The sequence below is a fragment of the Nicotiana tabacum genome, chromosome 8, assembly GCF_000715075.1.
Source record: "Nicotiana tabacum cultivar K326 chromosome 8, ASM71507v2, whole genome shotgun sequence".
In the NCBI taxonomy this organism is placed as follows: domain Eukaryota; kingdom Viridiplantae; phylum Streptophyta; class Magnoliopsida; order Solanales; family Solanaceae; genus Nicotiana; species Nicotiana tabacum.
Genome location: NC_134087.1, coordinates 100,919,921 through 100,937,979, shown reverse-complemented (window position 1 = coordinate 100,937,979; position 18,059 = coordinate 100,919,921). Strand labels below are relative to the sequence as shown.

Genomic DNA, 18,059 nt, shown 5'->3' with positions numbered 1-18,059 from the left:
AACAAAAGATATTTCTATGTCTCCCTTAAGAACATGATCTCTAATAAAATTATGCTTGATGTCTATATACTTTGCTCTAGAATGATGCACAAGATTTTTTGAAAGACATATAGCACTAGAATTATCACAAAAGATTTGAATAGGCTTAAAAAATAGTTCATAGTCGAGACATCCACAGTAGTTGTGCACAACATTGTCCGATAGCGATGTATTCAGCTTCAGTCATGGATAGTGCAACTGATCCTTATTTTTTACTATTCCAAGATATCAAAGCTTCGCCAAGTAATTGAATTGTCCCACTTGTGTTTTTTCTACCTTCCTTATCACCTGCAAGATAAGCATTTGAAAAACCTTCAAATTTAAAAGTATTAGAACGAGGATACTATAATCCATGAGAGACAGTTCCAATGAGATATAAAATAATTCTTTTTACTGCTATCAGGTGAGATTCCTTAGGAGCTGACTGAAACCTGGCACATTTACAGACGCTGAACATGATATCTGGTTGACCAGCAGTTAAATAAAGAAGAGAACCAATCATTCCACGACACTTAGTTTCATCAACTGATTTTCCATGTTCACCTTTGTCGAGACTTGTTGAAGGACTCATTGGTGTGCCATTAGCTTTGGCACTGCTCATGCCGAATTTTTGGATCAGCTCCTTTGTGTGTTTAGTCTAACATATGAATGTTCCTTCTTCGGATTGTTGAATTTGAAGTCCAAGAAAGAACGTCAGTTCTCCCATCATACTCATTTCAAACTCACTTTGCATAAGATTTGAAAATTCCTTGCACATAAAAGGATTAGTACTACCAAATATAATATCATCAACATAAATTTGATTAATGAGATTACCTTCTGATGATCTTTTAATAATTAGAGTAGTATCAACTTTACCTCTTATAAACCCATGATCAATAAGAAAAGAGCTTAATCTTTCGTATCATGCTCGTGGAGCTTGCTTTAGCCCGTACAATGCCTTAGTTAGCTTATACACATGATATGGAAACTCGGAGTCTACAAACCCAGGAGGTTTCTTCACATATACTTCCTCTTCAATGAAATCATTTAAGAAGATACTTTTAATATCCATATGAAATAACTTGAATCCTTTAAAAGATGCATATGCCAACAGAATGCGTATAGATTCCAGTCGAGCTACTGGGGCAACGGTTTCGTCATAGTCGACTCCTTCTTGTTGTGAGTATCCTTGAGCAACTAATCTGGCTTTGTTTCTTACGACTTTTCCATCCTTATTGAGCTTATTTCTGAAAACCCACTTTGTTCCTATCACAGGAACGTTTTAAGGTTTGGGTATCAGTTTCCGTACTTGATTTTTATCGAATTGATCTAACTCATCCTGCATCGCTTGCATCCAACTTGAGTCGTTAAGAGCTTCCTCTATTTTCTTTAGCTTAATCTGAGAGATTAGTGTTATGTTTTCTTTTTTCTTGAGAGCTCCCCTGGTTTTCATTCCTTTATTTGGATCTCCTATGATGAATTTTTGAGGATATTCGGGTTCACTTCTCCATTCGTTTGGGCGATCTGTATGAGTAGTCGACTCCTTCCGTGGTTCTGGTAGATTGTTGCTGGTTTCATTAGTCGACTATGTCACGACGTCACATCCATCAGTTGAATTTTGTGACTTGCTTATCTCCTAATTTTCTTGAATTTGATCTTCATCACCTGCAATAATACCTTTCTCTACCAAGAGGTTATTTTCATCAAATATAATATGCACAGATTCTTCCACACACATCGTGCATTGTTGTATACTTTAAATGATCTACTATTTAATAAGTAACCCAGAAAAATACCTTCATCACTTCTTGGATCAAATTTTTCAAGATTGTCCTTACCATTATTGTGAATGAAACACTTACATCCAAAGGGATGAAAGTAACTAATATTAGGACGTTTACCTTTCCACAGTTCAAAAGGGGTTTTCTTCAGAATTGGCCTTATGAGACAACGGTTGAGAATGTGACATGCTGTACTTACTCTTTCTGCCCAGAAATGATTTGGTAGTGAATGATCTAGTAACATGGTTCTTGCCATATCTTGGAGGGTTCTGTTTTTCCTCTCAACAACTCCATTTTGTTGAGGTGATCGTGGTGCAGAGAAGTTACGAGTATATCCCTGATCATTACAGAAGTCTTCAAATGCTCTGCTTTCAAATTCTCCTCCATGATCACTCTGAATTGTTGTAATAAGATATACATTTTCTCTTTCAACCTTTTTGCAGAAGATCTCAAAAATTTTCAAAGCTTTATCTTTATGAGATAGGAAAATCACCCAAGTGAAACGTGAATAATCATTAACAATAACAAAAGCATATCTTGTTCCCCCTATACTAGCAGTTCTAGTAGGCCCAAATAAATCCATATGAAGCAATTGCAAAGGTTTAGAAGTAGATACAATATCTTTATTTTTGAAAGAGTTTATGGTTTGTTTTCCTATTTGACAGGCATCACAGATATGTGTTCTAGAAATATTTAGTTTGGGTAGACCAATAACTAACTCATGCTTGGACAATTTTTCTATCAAATGCATGCTTGCATTACCAAGTTTTCTATGTCATAACCATGGATCATTAGACATGGATATTAAGCAAATGTGACCATCTATCTTTTCAAAACCATCAAGAATATAAACATTTACATACCTTCTACCTGGGAGGACTATTTTACCTATCTCATCTTCAATAGCACAGTTTGTTTTCTTAAAATTTACCTCATATCCGATTATCTTTCCTTTTGAGTCATCTCCAAACTTAACGCTTCCTCCATCAATTTTTGTAACTTCTTTGAACAGGTTTTTATCACCTGTCATGTGACTGGAACACGCACTGTCTAAGTACAATTTTCCTTTGCGGCTTACTCTGTGGTGTTCCTGCAAAACATAGTGATTACTTTCTTTTAGGTACCCAAGCTTGCTTGGGTCCTAGGGGGTTAGTATTACTAGGTTCAAAATTATTTTTTGGTTTCCAAACCCATCCTGAAACATTTGCTTTATAAAAGCGGCAAAAGAATATTTATGTCCACTTTTGTTGTAGTAGTGACACGTAACTCCTGACCTATTTTTAGGTCTTCCATTAGTGTTAGTACTAGTGGACTCTGTTCTAAATGGTCCTTTTCCAGTTAACTTATAAGTAGCCTAGTTTGACCTGACATAACTATGACTGGTGGATTTGCGTATGCCATTGAGTTGCATTTGCAATTCCTCAAACTCTTCTTAAAGTATTTCTTTTTCAATTTCACATACTTCATGTTTGAGCTTCTAGTCTTTTACTTCTTTATTTAGTCTCTTAAGCTCATTCATCATTTTTTGAGACTCTTTGAAAGTTAAGTCAAGAATATCCTGCAATTCATTGCATCTTTCACAGTTATAAGATCTTACCTCGCTTGTTTCACCTCATTCCATGAAACAGTTCTCATTATTATCTTTGCATTCATCATCTGAAGTGTCCTCGTCCGTCCAGCATCTTGAGGATTTGTTCATCTCGTTTTCCAGAAGCGTCATGAAGCAAAAATTTGCTATCTCTTTGTGTTCTGAACTGTCTTTATCGCTCCAACTTCCAAAAAATTTGTTCTTGTTAAAGCCTCTGGAAATTTTCCTTTTTAGATATGGGCACTTAGCTTGAATGTGTCCAAATCTTCTACACTCATAGCATTTTCCATTATTCTTTTCCTGTTCGTTGTATTGACTGGATCGCCTAGGTGGAATTCTTCCTCTCCTCTTATTCCTGAATCTTCTCATTAAACCATCCATGTGACAACATAGCAATATCTTCTTGAAGGGCTTCAGGATCGTCATCGATATCATTTTTAGCTATTTCAGTTGAGGCCTTGAATGCAACTGTTTTCTTTTTCTTTTCTTCCTGATTTGTCTTCTTGAGATGTGTCTTTTCAAAGGCTATGAGTTCTCTTCGTAGTTCATCATAGGGTAGTTTATTTAGATCCTGAGATTCAAGTATGACTACTTTGGCCTGCCAAGTATTTGGTAGGCTTCTGAGAATTTTTCTAACTTGATCACCATTTGTATATGGTCTGCCGAAGGATTTTAGATCACTAATTATTTTGTTGAATCTGGCAAACATCTCTTCAATAGACTCTCCTTCTTTCATTGAAAAGAGTTCGTAATCATGAACCAACATGTTGATATGTGTTTCCTTTACCTTGCTGGTTCCTTCGTATGTAACTTCAAGCTTGTCCCACATCTCATTGGCTGTGTCACAGCTAGAGATTTTCTTATGCTCTTCACCACTTATGGCATTATAAAGCAGGTTTCTCATTTTATTGTTAACTTGTACCACTGTCATTTGCTCGTTTGTATATGAATCTATATCTTCAGGATCAACAAGTGGCTGAGCGGCAGCTGGCAGAGGATAATTCCTCTTTTTGATGACTCTCCAAACTTTAACATCATATGTCTTGGCATATATCTCCATACACACTTTTCAATGGGAGAAATGTTGTCCATTGAAGTATGGTGGCCTAACTTGTAAAGTTCCTTCCTGGAAGAGAGCTCCTACGATAACTTGATTTGCCATGAACTTTTCTCACGAGGTGTTAAGCAAAAGAAAAATGTGAGCCTTGATCTGATACCAATTGAAAGTACAAGAGGGGAGGGGGGCGTGAATTGTTTATTTTTAAACTTAATCGCTGTTAGTTGACTAGTTATACGATTAGTCGACTAGATATAAAAACTTGATACTAGTAAAGACATTTAAGATGCAGAATTTAAATGCAAGAATTAAAGACATCAGAGTTTTTATATTGGTTCGGATTCAATATGAATCTTAGTCCAGTCCCCTTGGGTTGCAAGTGAGTTCCTTTTCGTGAATGAGTTTCTACGAGAGTACAGAGAATGGTGTGATCTACACCGATCGCTTAGAGCTTATTTCACTCATTTCTTTTTGATACAATGCCTCACCAGTGTTGTTCTCTCTTTCTTCTCTAATTTGTTACATAACAGATCTGGTAGAGCTACAATGTTTGTTTGTAATAGAATAAAGAGAGGGTATTTTGGTTCGATCAAAGTATATCGTTCTAGGGTACATTTATAGGTTTAAATACTTTGAGAGAGGCTTGGTTTCTGGAGAGATTTGCCAACCCAAGAGATTTGATCCTTGGAAAGAAATTGATTCTTTCCAAGAATAAGGTCATACAACAGTGGCTATGATTACGAGATCCTTGATTGATGTTCCATATATGCTTCCCAAGATCTTGCACCTTCCGGATTGGGTACGTTTGACTTGATTGATTCCTTAAGATTAGGCTTGATTGATTATGTCTTGGCTTTGATTGATTACTCTAATCCAGTATTGTTTCTCTTGATTCCTTCTATCTCGTAACTGTCCATTGATTTCGTGATCTTCGCTAATCTCGGATTGCTTTCCTTAAGTTCCCTGATTGATTGCTTCCATCTCGTAGTTACTCCTTGATTCCTTGATCTTCTCTAATTGATTCCTTCAATTGCTATCCATGAGTTCCTACACAGATATATTATTTGCATCATTAAAATCAAATCTAACAATTTCGCCTACGGAGAAGTTATTCATAGGAGGGGATTGCAATGGTCATATTGGGTCATTTACTGCTGGCTATGGAGAGGTGCACGGTGGCTTCGGCTTAAGGGATAGGAACAAAGGTGATACTTCACTATTGGATTTCGCTAGAGCTTTTGAGTTGGTGATCGTGAACTCTATTTTTCCGAAGAGGGAGGAGCATTTGGTTACTTTCCGGAGTATGGTGGCTAACACTCAGATTGACTATCCCCTCCTCAAAAGGTGTGATAGGGGGTTGTGTGAGGATTATAAGGTGATCCCGAGTGAGAACCTCGCGACACAACATAGGCTCCTAGTAATGGATATCGGTATCTTGGTAAAGAGGAAGATATTTGTGTGGGATCAACCTAGGATCAAATGGTGAGTTTTGACTAAGGATAATGTGCGGAAGTTGGAGGGGCAGCTGACGGCTATGAGAACCTGGAAGAGTGGTGGAGACACTAGCGTTATGTGGACGACGACGACAGAATGTATAAGAGAGGTGGTGATAGAGGTGTTAGGGGTCTTGAAGGGTTACTCAGGCAGGCACCGAGGCGACTGGTGGTGGAATGGCGTGGTCCAAGGTAAAGTAAAAGCAAAGAAAGGGCCTTCCCTTAAGTTAGTAGAGAGCACCGACGAGGAGCATAGGAGAGTGTACGGAGAAATATATTTGAAGCTAGGAAGGAGGCAAAATTAGCGGTCATGGAGGCTAAGACTATTGCATTTGGTCGGCTGTATGAGGAAGTGGGGCGCAAGGTGGGGACAAGAAATTATTTCGGCTGACCAAAGCGAGAGAGAGAGAGAGATAGAGAGAGAGGAAGGCTTGCAACCTAGATCAAGTGAGGTACATCAAAGACGAGGAAGGTTGATTATTGATGGAAGATGCCCAGATTAAGCAAAAATGATAGTTGTACATTTATAAACTTTTGAATGAAGGGATGGAAACATCGTGCTAGGGGAATTGGGGAACTCCGAGAGTCATCGAGACTTTAGGTACTATAGGCGTATTAAGATTGAGGAGGCCGTGGGAGTATGCATAAGATGAGTTGGGGTAAAGCGACCGGACCAGGCGAGATTCCAGTAGAATTTTGGAGGTATATGGGTAGAGCATGCTTGGAGTAGCTGATTGGGCTGTTTAATATTATTTTCAGGATGAAGAGGATGCCAGATGAGTGGAGGTGGAGTACGATGGTTCCACTGTAGGTGATATTCAGAATGGTAACAACTATAGGAGTATCACGTTACTAAGGCATACCATGAAAGTTTGGGAGAGGGTGGTGGAAGGGAGGGTAAGGAGGGCGATGTCTATATCAAAAAACCAGTTCGGGTTCATGTCGGGTCATTCTACTACGGAAGCTATCCACCTTATCAGGAGATTGGTGGAACAATACAGGGATATGAAGAGGAATTTGCATATGGTGTTTATTGATCTAGAGAAGGCGTATGACAAGGTTCCTAGGGACGTTCAGTGGAGATGCCTGGAGGTGAAAGATTAGCCGGTAGCTTATATTAGGGCGATAAAGGATATGTATGATGGAGCTATGACTCGGGTTAGGACTATGAGAGGTGACTCAAAGCTTTTTTCGGTAGTTATAGGGTTACACCAAGGATCTGCGCTTAGCACGTTCTTCTTTGACCTGACGATAGATGCACTGACAGACCATATTCAAGGGAAGGTGCCATGTTGTATGTTGTTCGCTAATGATATATTCCGACTGATAAGACGCGAAACGACATTAATGTAAGACTAAAGGTATGTAGGTAGGCCCTGGAGTCTAAAGGTTTTAAGTTGAGTAGGACTAATACAAAATATTTGGAGTGTAAGTTCATCGATATGACAAGGGATGCCGACGTGGAAGTGAGGTTTGACTCACAAGTCATCCCCAAGAGAGAAAGTTTCAAGTACCAAGGGTTAATTATCCAGGAAGATGTAGAGATCAATGGGGATGTTACGCATCGTATTGAGGTTGGGTGGATGAAATGGAGGTTAGCATTTAGAGTCATGTGTGACAAGAATGTGCCATTGAAACTTAAAGGTAAGTTCTATAGCGTGGTTGTTAGACCAGCCATGTTGTATGGGGTTGAATGTTGGCCAATCAAGAATTCACATATCTAGAAGATGAAAGTAGCAGAAATGAGAATGTTGAGATGGATGTGCGAGCACACTAGGATGGATAAGATTAGGAATGATGATATTCAGGAGAAGGTGGGCATAGCTCCAGTGGACGACAAGATGCGGGAAACGCGAGTTAGATGGTTCGGGCATGTGCGGAGGAGAAACCTAGATGTCCCGGTTAGGAGGTGTGAGCAGTTAGCTTTGGAAGGTACGAGAAGAGGTAGAGGGCGGCCTAAGGAGCATTGGGACGAGGTGATCAGACAGGATATAATACGACTCCAGATTTTCGAGGATATGGCCCTTGGTAGTAAGGTGTGGAGGTCGAGCATTAGGGTTGTAGGTTAAGGGGTAGTCGAGCATCTTTCCTTTATATACCGGCTAGTCTGATAGTGTTTTGTCTAGGACTGCTAGCGATTTACATTGTGTTTCACACTTTTGCATAGTATTTGTGTTATTCCTTTCATTTATTTGCTGTCTCTTACGTTGCTAATATTATTTTTCTTGTTTCTGTTGTTGTTACGGATCTATTGTCTCTGAGCCGAGGGTCTCTCAGAAACAGTCTCTCTACCCCTCTGGGGTAGGGATAAGGTTTGCGTACACTCTATCCTCCCCAGACCCCACTAGTATAGGATTCTACTGAGTTGTTGTTGAAAATTAAATGATCCGCTTATAAAATATTCTTTTGCTTCGAGGAACTCGTTAAAAAGAAGAAGAGATTCTAAATTATATACCAGTCATATAGCCTGTTTGACCAAGCTTCTAAACTCAACTTATTTTAAAAAATACTTTTCTCAAAAGTACCTTTGAAAAAACGTACTTTTTCTAACTTTTCAAAAATAGCTTTTGCTTCTTCTTAAAAATATTTTTTTCCCTTCTAAAACCGTGGCCAAACATTTTAACTTTAGAAAAAAAAATATTTTTGACCAAAAAAAAAAAGGTACTTTTAGCCACAAAAAAAAAGTAAATTTTTGGCCAAACATGCTATAAATTGGCAGTGTGTATTGAAACTTCAATTTTCTTGGACTAGTAGTGCCAACTCTAAAGGATAAAAATGCACATTTTGCTTTAGCTTCTAAAAACATAGTCATTTTGGAGATAGTTCCAAACTATGCTTCTCTTTTGGTTTTCTACTTCTTGGCTTATTCTTTCAGGAAATTTCTAGCAAATCTGTAGGCATAAAGGTGTGTTTGGTACGAAGGTTCCACAGAAAATGTTTTTCTAGTAAATATTTTTATGGAAAATGAGTGAATTTATCACTTATTTTCTCTTGTTTGGTTGGTGAGTGAAAAACTTTTTTGAAAAATATTTTCTATTATTTGTGGTCAGAGAGTAGATAAATATTTTTATGGAAAATGAGTGAATTTATCACTTATTTTCTCTTGTTTGGTTGGTGAGTGAAAAACTTTTTTGAAAAATATTTTCTATTATTTGTGGTCAGAGAGTAGAAAATATTTTTTAGGAAAATACTTCACGCCTCACCCCCTTCCCCCAAGCCATGTTTTCTGTGCTCTCCCCCCTCCAAAATACCCAACGTTTTCAGGACTCTATTTTCTTCAAGAATTTAATTATTCTTCTAAAAATTCACACAAATCCAAAGGAACTAATATGTTGCTTTACTTTTTACGCAAAAATAACGTTGAAATTTGTGTTCCATAACTAAAAAGAAAATGCTCTTTTTTTGGTTGAAATGGAAAATACTCTTTTTACAACATGAAAATAAAATACACATTTTGTTGAAATGAAGAAAATACTCATTTTGTTGAAATGAAATACTTTTCGATATCATGAAAAGAAAATACTCATTTTGTTGAAATAAAAGAAAATACTTTTTCTACAACATGATAGAAAAAATACTCATTTTGTTGAAACGAAAGAAAATATTTTTTACTACATCATTTCATTAAAATGAAAAAAAATACTTTTTCTAACACATTTTTTGTTAAAATGAAGAAAATACTTGTTTTATATCTGTTGAAACGAAAAAAAATACTCATATGTTGAAACGAAAAAAATACTCTATCTATAACATAAAAAGAAAGTGATATTAATAATATTTTTATTTAGAGTAGGAAACCTTGTGTTGTGGGGGGGTGGATGTGGTAGGGTGTGAGAGTGGGTTGGTGGGGATGAGGAATAGGATGGGGAAGGTTGAAAAATAGTTTTGGAAAATATTTTTCCTTCCTTGATAGAGAAAATATTTTCCTCTAATTAAAGGAAAATGATTTCATGAGAAAATTATTTTCCAAAACATATTAGCCAATAAAACATGAAAAAATTGAAAAATCGTTCATACCAGACACACCCTAAGACTAATATTACCGACTTTTAGATGGGGCTGCTGCTCGTGTTTTAGAATGGCGTTTTGGACATATATATATATATATATATATATATATATATATATATATATATATATATATATATATATATATATATATATATATATATATATATATATATATATTGCAAGTTACGATGTTTTACATGTATTTCATCACAACATGTTTGGATGATTGTTGCTTATTATATTTCATCGTATTGTTACTTTAAATATATTATTTATTTCTAACTCAAGGTTATAAAAGAAAGAAAGAAAAGTTCAGAAGTGAGGACCACGCAAATTATTTGGGAAGATTTGCGATGTCTAAACGGCCCTCATTTCATGCTTCAGTCAATTATTTCCATATTTAAAATGTGAAAAGAAAAGGATGTGTTGACTTTTTTCCAAAGTAGTGCTTAGATAAAATTAAAATTGAGAAAACAAAATTTTAAATGGTTAATTCATCTGTCTAGCCTTGTTCCGGAAGTTTGCTCGTATCACAAATCTCCTGCCTATCTATTTCTGGTCTTTCACATTTTCCTCCTACTACTCTGTAGTGTTTGTTTATAGAATTCTAGGGCGTCATGAATGAATTGCGATCAACAATATAGAATGTAAATTTGTAGAGCTTAAAATTTTGGAAAGAGAACATGTTTAATAGTTTTCATTGAGTCGCCTGCTTTCAAAATAGAAAAATTGACTTATACCAACTAATATTATTTTATCAGGAACATTATTTTGAATCAAATTTTATCTATATTTATTTTTCGTGATTCAGAATTATATTTAAGGCGTTTTTAAATTATGAATTAGCCACAAGAAGGGAAAGATTATATATGTGAGTTCCTCAAATCAATTACCAAACCTATCAAGATGGACATTCTAAAGATTCATTTCTCAACAATTGTGGAACTTGCGATTCCCTGTTGGAGTTCTTTTCTTTCAAATGATATATCTTAAATTCTACTATCAAACAACTTATCCATATAACATGCACACGACCCAGTTTGGTAAACGTCACATTTCTTTATCATTTGCCCACAAAGAAGAAATATCTGCAGGAGCACGAAATACATGGTAAACTGTTTCGTAATAGTTTATGTGACTTATCGCGTTAATTTATCCTCATTTTTTGAAAGAAAATTATTATATCACAGTGTAATACTAGTATAATAGAGAGTGTTAAGTTTTGATACAGTATATATTTTTGTATGCAAATCGCCTCATATTTTACTCTTTTTTTATTGGTTTTTATGTGTATTGCAATGAGTTTAGCTTATTTGGGGTATTTTATATATATGGGAATTAATTGGGGGTGCAGTGGAGTGAACGTGCGCAAGTTGAAGCAGAAAAAGAAGAAAAATGGACAAGTGCAGAATTTCAGCGTCCATTCAAGCGCTTGGCGCTACTTGTGGCTAGCTGGATACAGAACTTTCAAGAGGCCAGTGCCCATATTAGTGCGGTGCGGACCCCAACGTGGTGACTTTCGAGAATTGTCCTATTTCAATTCGGAGAAGGTCATTTTGGTCCGACACGCTCCTAAATATAAAAGGTTTCTAAACCTAATTTTGGGAGGGAACGACACTTCGAAGGCAGAGAACGCAGGCCATGCTTGTGAAAGCTTTCAACTAGTTTTTCTTCTCCTCTCTTTCTTTAATTTTATAGTTTATTAGTTTTAGAGTTGTGGGTGCTACCAGGGGCGGATTTAGGGGGGCGCAATGGTGTTCACCCGAACACCCTTCGCCAAAAAATTACACTTTATATATAAGGCAAAATCTATTTTTTATCTCTATATATTAAGTTTTGAACACCCTTAACACAATCCAAAAGTGTAGTTTAGTGGTTAAGGAGGTTCAAAATCTACATAAGGTCGTGGGTTCAGTTCCCACTAGCTACAAAAAAAAAATTTTGAATCCCCAATCTTGATCACCAATTGAATACTTCTATAAATCTAGGATTGAACTCGAAAGTGGGAATTCTAGATTACATATAGGATTGAGTAGAGCAAGTTCTTAAACCTGCATATCGGGGAACAAACTCGTGGTTAGAATAGTAATTTACCTAATCGCTTTGCTTGGTTACTATACATGAATTATTAATGTGTTCTTGTTAATTCTAACTCCATAGAATATAAGCATTAGGTTAAGTTGAAAATGCTACAAGTAATATTAACCATGTCAATCAATAAATTAGATAAATTAATTAGTCAATTTTAATGGAAAACTCAACGGTATTAGTTGACCTATAGTCCTGAAATATTTTCTCTCATTGAATTCAGTATTTAGCTTCCTAAACTGTTTTCTTTAATTTCTTAGTTTACTACTCTAGATTAGTTATAATTAAATAATCACACTTCAGAAAATCGTTTGAATAGATTAATTGTTTGGGTTTAATTTAGTTGATAGTTAATCACAAGTCCTAGTGGGAACGATACTCTACTCATTACTTTATTATTTGTCGATTACGTATACTTTCACGTGCGTTTGTGAGCAACAATTTTTTGGCGCCATTGCCGAGGACTTAGGAATTATTTATTTTTCTATATTAGATTTTTACTTTTTATTTATTCAAGTTTTTTAATTTTTAGTTTACTTTAATACTTCTTTATTACATAAATGAAGGGTAAGACTGCGTGCAATAGAACCTTATAGTCCGACCCTTACCGGACCTCATGCATAGCAGTAGCTTAGTGCACCGGACTGCCCGTTAATACTACTTTAACTTTCTTGGCATGACATCTTGGAGTGAAAATTATTTGAATAGTGGTTATTCTTATTTTTGTGATCCTTGTCCATATTGTGGAGGGCAACACTTGTGGCACAATTGCGAAAATATTTTTGGGAGGCGATTGTGTGAAACGTTCAAATCCTTCGAGAATATCTGTAATGTCTGTATGTCACGACCCCAACCATGGTCGTGATAGCGCCCAACACACTGCTAGGCAAGCCTGACCAACTAACAACCTCGACCCATTTCTTATACAATTCATTATTAGCTAATATAGTTAAATTGCCAATTTATCATAATAAAAGTTTAGGACAACGAGTCAAATATGCGGAAATTCAGATGATAATACCACTACATAACCCATACAGATCTGGTGTCACAAGTCTCGAGCCTCTAGCACAAGTTTAACAGCCTAATACATAATCAGTTTAGGAAATGCGGATAAAATGAAAGGATATAAGGGAGAGATCCGGGCTGCGGACGCCGTGCAGCTACCTCAATGCTCCCGGATATGAACTGATCGACTGAATATCCTCACTCAGCCTCTGGAACACCTGGATCTGCACGCAAGGTGCAGGGAGTAATGTGAGTACTCCGACCCAGTGAGTATTACACATAAATAATGACTGAGAATAAGAAATCACAGAAATCACAGAGTAATCTATAATGCAGCAGTTTAAACAAGTAATATGAAAACAATAAACCAATGGAAACGAAATATGGAGATGCTACAACAAATAAGCAGTTAAGTGATAGACATATAACGAAAATCAACACATAGAACGGTACCTTATAGTACCGCCTGCGGCATGCAGCCCGATCCGTATATTTATCATCGACGGCGCTCACTAGGGGTGTGTAGACTCTGGGAGGGGCCCCTTACGGCCCAAGCGCAAGATCAAGCCATCTCGTGGAATCAAATCTAGGCCCTCGGCCTCATATCAATATCATTATAACACTGTTGCGGCGCGCAGCCCGATCCCATGGTATCCTCACATCTGGCCCTTGGTCGTACTCAGTCCAGAAATCATATAAGCAACTCGGGCATTAGTAAAACAGTAGTTCTTAGCCCAAAACATCATTTAATATATCATTTTAGTTTCAAAACTGAGTAAAAAGTGGCTGAATTGTAAAATAGTGGAAAAATGATACGATTAAGTTCAAGTAGTAAGTCAAAACAGTGAGGAAATAATGATAAAACTCCCCAGAGGGTTCAAATAGTTGGCATGAAGCCCAAATACGGCAATCAGTCCAAATAATGATGATAACAAATAAGCTTCAATTAAATACGCGGTAAAAGAATCACTCTGCCTTTGTCTCTCAAATCGGCCTCCACGCGCGTCGAATCTATCCAAAATCAGAACGGATGCATCACAATATGCTAAAGGAACAAAGCCCAAGCGAAAACAATCAGTAACGGGCACAAATCCCGAAATTACCGAAAACCCGAGCCCCAGGCCCACTTCTCGAAACTCGGAAATTTTTACGTCAACGGGTTCCTTATCCTTCCACGAGTTTATACATATCAACAACATCAAAATCGGAGTTCAAATGACCCCTCAAATCCTCCATTAAAGGCCTCTTAAACTCAAGCCCTAATCCTCCAGTTTTAGCCCTTTAAACCCATTAGTTGCAGCCCTAAATTCATGAAATTCTACTATATGAATATGTTTTAAGTCCAAAATCCTTACCTCAACAAAGTCTCTTTGATTCCTCTCTTCAAAATTGCCCAAAGCTCCCAATTCCGAGTGCAAAAATGGTTAAACCCTTCAAAAATCGCGAAGGAAGACATATATACATTCTGCCCAGACATTACCGCATCTGTGGTCCAAAATCCTCTTTTGCGGTACCGCATATGCGGTCAACACATCTGCTTCTGCGGAGTTCATTAAACCGGCCTAAGCCGCATCTGCGAACCACTTCTGCATCTGCGCTTCTGTAGATGTGATCCCTTTAGCCGCTTCTGCGGTTCAGCTTGCCTGGCCCATTTTCGCTTCTGCGATGATACACCCGCATCTGCGGTGCCGCATCTGCGATCCACAAACCGCAGATGCGGAAATACCAGAAGCAGCAAATCTAAAGCTGCAACACAAATTCCAATTTCCCCGCCAACCATCTGAAATCACCCCGAGGCCCCCGAGGCCTCAAACAAAAGCACAAACATGACCCAATACCTTATTCAAACTTGTTCCAATCATCAAAACACTTCAAACAACATCAAATCCATTAATTCACATCGAATTCAAGCTTAAGTTTTCTAAAAACTTCTGAAATACGCTTTTGATCAAAAACCCAACCAAACCACGTCTGAATAACTTGAAATTTTGCACACACATCACAAATGACATAACGAAGCTACAACAACTCTCGGAATTCCATTCCGACCCTCGAATCAAAATCTCACCTATCAACCAGAAATCGCCAAAATACTAACTTCGTCAATTCAAGCCTATTTCTACTCCGGACCTCCAAAACCAATTCCGATCACACTCCTAAGTCATAAATCACCCAACAAAGCTAACCAAATCATAAATATTCCAATCCGAGCTCATATACAAATAAGTCAACTCTTGGTCAAACCTTTCAAATTCAAAGCTTTCAACTGAGACTGTTCTTTCGAATTCATACCGATTTCCGTGAAAACCAACAACAACGATTTACATCAGTCATAATATGTCATACGGGGTAAGTCATGCTCAAGAACTGGCGATCAAAGTGCAAAAGCTCGAAACGACCAGTCGGGTCGTTACATCCTCCCCTACTTAAACACACGTTTGTCCTCGAACGTACCCAGAGTTGTTCTAAAATCCAACCCGTAGCTGAATAATTTTACCATGCATATACCCGGGGGTGATCCCACGTCACCCTATCTCATATAGGTCCGATAACACATTGCAACTGAAATAGCACAATCCAATCTGGCCCATAAGCCATAGAACCACATTTCCACTTCCGAAAACATCAATACGATCAAAACCTCACACCTATACTCTAAATAGACCCGAACCAGCTGTAATAACCCATGTCTGCAACCTCGGGAGCAATCGCATAATATACCACATAACTCAAACACTCGTAGCGATAACTTCTATTCACAGCAGCTTCCCACAACAACCGAATACTGGTAAAAAACCTCTTATCAACTAAAGTCTCGTTCCAACACTTTCATATACTGCCAACGATAAATGAAATACGCACTGAACCATAACCATTTCTGAGATCGACTATTCATGTAGCTACTTTTCCTTTGGAAAATACCATAGCAAATTTCCGAGCCGAACCTCAACATTATCCGCCCAACATGCTGAAATCGAAGCCGTTCGTATTCATTAATGATCCCACAATCTCCTCTAATCCAACACATCACTCTGGTGACATAACGCAGCAATAGAGGCCTAAGCCATAACTGGCATAATACGCGCACCAATAAGCAACAGTCCTAACATACTCAATCATGAAAATGACTCAATGAAGGAGCTGTACCTCAAGCTCACCTGTACCACCACAACACAAGACTGAGGACCCGTCTCACATCATAGAAATAGAACACCCGAATCTAACCTGCAAGGTCATATCTCCACCTAGCTTCGCTGCAAAAATGCGCGATTCTATCCATACACTGTTCCACATGAAACACCTCAAGTCACTATGCTCGAAATTGACAACCGCGCACAATTTGTTGCCTGGAACCAAAAAAAATCACTACACCCACGGTGAAACAAGGAACACATACCACGCAGACTTGATACGACGTAACCGATACGCCATCCACCGAGCAACACCCAATTACTTTTCCCGCTCGACTTCCACTATGAATCCCAATAGAACCGCACCATATGTGCCCATAACCAACAAATCATAATGTCTCGCAACACAGAAAGGCAACTCATAGATCTCCCAGATCACTAGTAAGCTCAATAACGGTCGAATTAACTTGTCCCTCAACAATATAGCTTGGGGCCAACTAAGCCGACTCAGCTAGAACACGCATCCACATTGGCCTGCCAACGTACTCCTTATCAAAGAAGCCCGAAGCTGCTCCTTCCACTACTATAACTCCTGCCGGAGCCATACGATACGGTGCCCGACACCAAATCAATACCGAAATCAACAACCCTGCCCGGTGACATGCCCGACCATAAGGAACACATCCGGAGAGTTCCTCAACACCGAAACTGAATCAGTGGTAGAATCCTCTGCACTGACATCCCTCACGAAGGCTCAATTAAGAAAGGCAATCCTTCCCAGCCGTTCGTTGGGTCTTTGAAATATAAACCACCCTACTAGAACATAATCTGCCGCCACTCGCCACTCAACCCGTGGCATTTCCGGCATAGCCCATAGCGTAATAGTCCCGAATAACCCAACACTGAGACGACCAGTCTGAACTCCAACATAAACAAAGAAAAATCCACTCGAGCCTCCAAATCTCGATAGTCGTTAAACAGTGCTGATACACACGATCCACAAATACAACATAGCCTGAATATGAGAACTTCCATCTCCAAATCCACACGGCCCATGAATCACCACATTCGATCCCAATTTCGTCGTTCGAATACATGCTACGCCTCAAATACCCAATCACTCCATGATAGATACTCAAAAATTTCCCTGTGTCCCCAAGAAAACTCGAATATCACCCGTCGATCTAACAAGAAAGTGCCGCAATACTACCGAAGTACCATCAACTTAATCACATTGTCTTTTCTGAAACACATACCCTCGTCAAATCACCCCAATTAGCACTACCTCTTCCTTAATCATTTGAAACTGCTCGTGTTGCCTAAGAATTCATGACTTTCCATTCAGAACTGAACCATAACCTTTCACACGCAATTGTCAAACCTACACAACCCACCGCATATACCATACCATCTCAGGATAACATGAGAATTTCACCTTCCTTCCGAGCCACAAACATCTACGTACTCAATTGGTCAAGAACTTTCCATTGGTCCCAATCTAAAAGAAAAATCACTATACATCCCATGCTCCGCATGCCCATTGAAAATATACATCTCCAAATCGTGGTAAAAACTATCAAGAACTCTCCGAGTTCCCTTTGCACAAATCAGACATGTCAGGATTGAATCCTTCTAACTCGATCAAGCAAAGCAAGCCATCAAAACCTAAGAGCATCGCCGCAAAATACCTGAAAGAACTCATTACCTCGAACACACACAAGGAATTAATCATATCCTTACCATACCGATTCGGTCTACTTTCAAACTATTCCATCTATCTAAATTTCCTTCTGATTCATTTTCAACTTGATATTCTCTCTTGCTGTAGTACCACAATTCCTCAACCCAGGCTCACCACACGAGACCCAAGCACAAGACCAC

General features: G+C 38.1%; 1 pseudogene; it reads left to right on the top strand.

The window, feature by feature from the left end:
• The first annotated feature begins 5,486 nt into the window (after positions 1 to 5,486).
• LOC107809058 (uncharacterized) lies at positions 5,487 to 8,695 on the top strand (annotated as a pseudogene).
• The last annotated feature ends 9,364 nt before the right edge of the window (positions 8,696 to 18,059 follow it).